The sequence below is a fragment of the Vespula vulgaris genome, chromosome 7 (assembly GCF_905475345.1).
Source record: "Vespula vulgaris chromosome 7, iyVesVulg1.1, whole genome shotgun sequence".
NCBI lineage: Eukaryota > Metazoa > Arthropoda > Insecta > Hymenoptera > Vespidae > Vespula > Vespula vulgaris.
In genome coordinates this window covers 2,314,568-2,320,000 of record NC_066592.1, presented here as the reverse complement: position 1 = coordinate 2,320,000, position 5,433 = coordinate 2,314,568, and positions in this window count along the sequence as shown.

Below are 5,433 nucleotides of genomic sequence, written 5' to 3'. Positions count from 1 at the left end.
TGATGATGATGATGATCATAATGATAATGATAAAGATGAAGATGCAAAATAAGGATGAATAAATAATGCGAGAAAAGGAAATTAAACAAAATGGAAAGAGAAAGAGAAAGAAAGAGATGGATATATTAATCCAAAAGTGAGAAAAGGAATATATATTTTTTTTTTCAGGAATCATAAAAACAATCATTTTCGAATAATGATGTCTCTTCGTGAGAACGAGAGAGAAAAAAAGAAAGAGAAAGAGAAAGAGAGAGAGACGATTTTTTAATATCTAATCGTACACTTTAACCAATGTATAATGACGTTTATTTAAAAATCAAAAAAGAAGAAAAGAAAGAAAGAAAGAAAAAGAAAGAAAGAAAGAAAGAAAAAGAAAGAAAGAAAGAAAGAAAAAAATATTGAAGAAAGTAAGAAAGAGAACAGATACGAGGAAGGAAGTATTTAAATGAAGGGAAAGTAAGTAGATATTGGCGTATGATATTGTTAAAGTTCAGTTCATATCGGTTTTACACTCTTTAAATATATATATATATAAATAAATAAAAAAGTATATATATAAATATTATATTATTATTAAACATATGAAATGGAATTAATATATATATATTCATTTATTTATTTATTTATATATATATAATATATAATATATATATATAAAGTTATTTATTATGGATGTTAATGCGTGGAAAATTTGGTAACATGACAATGTGTAATAAAATGGGACCTCGATAATATTTTATAGTTAAATGTGTTCCATATTTGGGATATACGTTAACTCTCGAGAAGATAAAGAAGGAACGAATGAAAGAGATAAGAAATAGAAAGATATACATAAGTAAGTAACTACATGCATATGAAGATAGAAACACGATCCGATTAACTGCAACCCTATACGCTGAAGTTACGCGTATTATTAACTATATATTATTATTATTACCAAGACAACTCGTTGAATTATACATTTCTCTGTGTCTATGATAAAAAGAAGAAAAAAAGAAAAGAAAAGAAAAAAAGAAAAAATTACGATTAACGCATAATAATGAATAATTATAACAATAATAGTAATAACAATAATAATAATAATAATAATAATAATAATAATAATAATAATAATAATAATAATGTTTAAAAATATAAAGAAAAGAAAGATGGGAAGAAAGAATGAAAGATTACGACGCGAATAGGAGCGAAGGTACGATAAAGAACAAAAAGGAAGAAACGGAAAGATAAAAGGAAGAAGATGAAAAATACGAGACGGAAAGAAAGAAAGAAAGAAAGAAAGAAAGAAAGGACGAAGCTAAGGATAAAAGAAAAAATAAAAAAAATAAGGGAAAGGAGATAGAGATGCGAAAGGATATTTTAAGAAAAATGGCAACAACATGTCTACCCGGCGTTCATTTTAAAAAAAAAAAAAGCCGTCTTCTCTTTAAAATATTATGTACATATGTATTTCCGGCGACGAGAATTTAAATATCCTAAATCTCTAAACAAAGTACATATAATATAATTCAATATATATATATATATATATATATATATATATATATATATATATATATATATATAGTATCGTAAAGAATCTCTCTCTTACAATTAAATAGGCGAAAAATCATAGTCGATCTCGCGATAAAAAAATATCTCTTCTTATCGGATCGGATCGGATCGGATCGGATCGGATCATCGGCAACGGATCTAATAACAATTCTCGCGAATAATTGGATCCTTACCAATCCTACGAATTAGAGGATGATCCTGCAAAAAATGAATTAAAAAAAAAAAAGGAGAGAAAATCATTCAGGGAGAAAGAGAATAATAATTCAAAAGATCGATAATAATTTTTCATTTCATCGATCCACAATTGAACAGTCGATATTAACGAGACCGTATTTATTATTTCGATATGTTGCTTTAAGCATCATTATAAATGACGAGGCATCGAAAAATTCAACACATTTATTTTCTTTTTTCTTTCTTTTTTTTTTTCTTTGTTTTACTGAAAATAAAAATCGACATTTCCATAATAACGTACTTTAACAAGATAAAAATAACACGAGACATGCGTATGTTTGATTGAAAAAAAAAAAAATATAATATATAAAAATAAATCGATTTAAATATAAATTAAAAAAAAAAAAAAGAAGAAATTATTAATCAAAAATTATTTCTTTCTGGTTTTAGTTTTAACGAATATATTTTATCGAAAAATGCTAGGTATCGTGACTTGTGAATAACACAAAGAAATAAGAAAAAAAAAAAAGAAATAAAAATTATTTTTGCAGGATCATTCTCTCTCTCTCTCTCTCTCTCTCTCTCTCTCTCTCTCTTTCTCCTTCTTTTTTTTTTGACATCCGTATTTTTTCGATTCGAAAAAATCGCAATATATCGCAAAAATCTTTGAAGAAAGCAGCAGTAACGATAACAGCAGCAACAGCGATTTCGTTCGTTCCATTTTTCCTTTTTTCTTTTTCTCTCTTTCGCTTTGTTTCTATCTCTAACTCCATCTCTACCTCTATCTCTATATTTATCTTTATCTCTCTTCTTTCTGCTTTCTTGTCATCTCCTCACAAAATCTCCAATTTTTCGAGAAATAATTAGAAAAGTGGAAAGAAAAGAGGACTTTGAGAATAAAAGAGAAAAACGAAGCAAGACAGAATTTTGAAAAAAGGATCTTAATCGATTTCTCTCTTCGTTCGAAAGTAAGAAAAGTCTTTGCAAGAATACGCCTGAAATGATAAAAGAAAGAAAAAAGAAAATAATTGATTATTCAATTATTTAATTAATTAACTAATTTAATAAATGAATAAAATAGGAAATGTAAGGAAGGCTATCCGAGAACCGTCCACAATTTCGTAAAAAACAACAAAAAAAAAAAAGAAAAAATAAAAGAAAGAAAAGAAAAATATGAAAGAAAGAGATCTTGGACGATGTGAAATAAACGTACACATATTGTACATATACATATGTAACATTTTTATTATTATTATTATTATAATCATCATCATCATTTTTATCATCATCCTTAGAATTATTATTATCGTTATTATTATTATTATCATTATTATTATCATTATTACTATTATTATTATTATTATTATTATTATCATTATTATTTATCGGAGCGACATGAATAAATTAACAAACGTATGCAGATTGTAATTAGACCAAAGAAAGAGAGAGATATACTCGTTATTGATAATAAACGAAGCAAAGAAAAGAGAGAGATGAAAAGAGCTTAAGTAAGTACATGCATAAGTGTTTTGTGTTCTGTAAGATAAAGATAAAAAATATGTATTTCGTTATTATTAGTTTTTTTCTCTTTTTCTTTTCTTTTTTTTTCTTCTTTTTGTTTGTTAAGAATTTTCAACGCCATCGTTCGAAGAAGAGAGAAAATCAATGCGATTAATGAATAAAATTGTTCGAAAACGTAAAGAAAAAAAAGAGAGAGAGAGAAAAAGAGAGAAAGAAAGAGTGAGAGTGCATGAATGAGAGAAAGAGAGACGAGAGAGGAAGAAAGAAAGAAAGAATATCTTTTTATCATTCTTCGTAATAAGATCTTTGCTAGTTTGATGTTTAAGTGATCTAACCTACGAGACACACAACATTGCTTTTTTGCTATTTCTACCTCGGATTATATAATATCAATAAACGAATTTTTATCTATTAAAAAAAAAAAAGAAAGAAAAAAAGAAAAAAGAAAAAAAAACGTCCAACAACGTGTGTTCGTCTCAATATTGTCTCGCAAAGTAAGTAGTAGTTTCTCTCTCGAACACAGGTCAAGGGGTTGCTGAGGGAGGGAAACTTAGAGACTCTAAAATTGTCGTGTGTTCGTTAAACGAACTATGGAGAGAGGATCTCCTTTAATTTTGATGTCCTCTACTACTATTATTACTATTAACTATTAATAACTATATTAACTCTATTATAAATATAATATTTTAATCATCGATATTAATATACACGTACGAAACGTTGCTTTTTTTTTTTTTTTTAACCGATAGATACGTATATTTCCTTCGGATTTCGAGCGAGTTCAAACAAAAATGATATCCACATAGGAAATATTTATTATTTAAGAAATATGGAGAAAGAAATGAAAGTATGATGATTGGAATGAATCGAAGATGGTTAATGGATAGGGAGAAAGAAAACAAAATTTTTCAAAGACGATTTGTTCTCTTTTTCTTTTTTTTTTACCCGACAAATTTTTCTTTTATCCCTTTTCCTACACGGAACATATACATAGAATTTATAAATATTTTGTTCATACTTATTAATTACGTATATAATATCTGCACACCTAACGTGTAATAAATTTTTCATTTAACATCCGACGATTGGTATATGATTTCCAATTCTATGTTTGTATTTATAATCGAATTTTTCAGTAGTCTTTCTCTCAGTTCATCATTTACACGAACATGTCAAAGCAAGAAAAAAAAAATATATATATATATATTGTAAATAATTGACTGATTTTAATGGGGCACCAAAAAATTTCTAACTACTCAGGCTCCGCGAAATCAAATTTTTCGCCAACTCACAGATCGAATTCTGAATTATTTATCAATCTATTCTCGAAGGCGATTAAACTTTCGAGTTGATCATAAAAAATTATCATTTTCGAAAGTGAGTCCAAGCCACTTTTTCGACTCAAAATTTGAAAAGTCCTGTTTCAATGAGAATAATATTTGAAGAACAGTTCCGTATGGGGAAAAAAATTGAGAAAAAAAAACCGATTAAAGATTTAAAAAGAAAAAAAATTAAAAAAATAAAATAAAATTGCTAGATAAAAAAGAAGATCACGTGGGTGCCCTTTTTTAAAGTGTCTTCCCTTTTGAAGCTTTTTTCCAAAAGGAAGAATTTAAATATCATCATATTTATAATTCCAACAAATTCTCATTCATACTTATTCGAAAGTATTACGTGTTTGTATATTATATATATACACACATACACACACACTCCAACGCACACACATCTTGTAAATAGCAACGTTTACGTACGAGGGTTGAAAAATATAAATTAAAAAAAAAAAAAAAGAATAAGAGAAAAGAAAAAGAAAAAATATATATATAATACTAACAATTTTGTCAAATAACGACGATATCTTGGGAATAATGAAAAAAAGAATCGAAAAATACACTTCATGTATCATCCAACGACAAATACAAACGAAGGGAGAAAAATAAATAGGAGGACAGAAGAAAAGAAGAAAAAGAAAAATGAAATAAAATAATTTAATCAGCAGAAATCAAATGATAAAAGGACGTTGGTTCGCGCCACGAGGATCGATTATTACAATTGTATGATAAAACTTACGATAAAAAAACGTCTACGATAAACCTTATTATTATTATTATTATTATTATTATTATTATTATTATTACTATTATTATTACTATTATTATTACTATTATTATCATCATCAGCAGC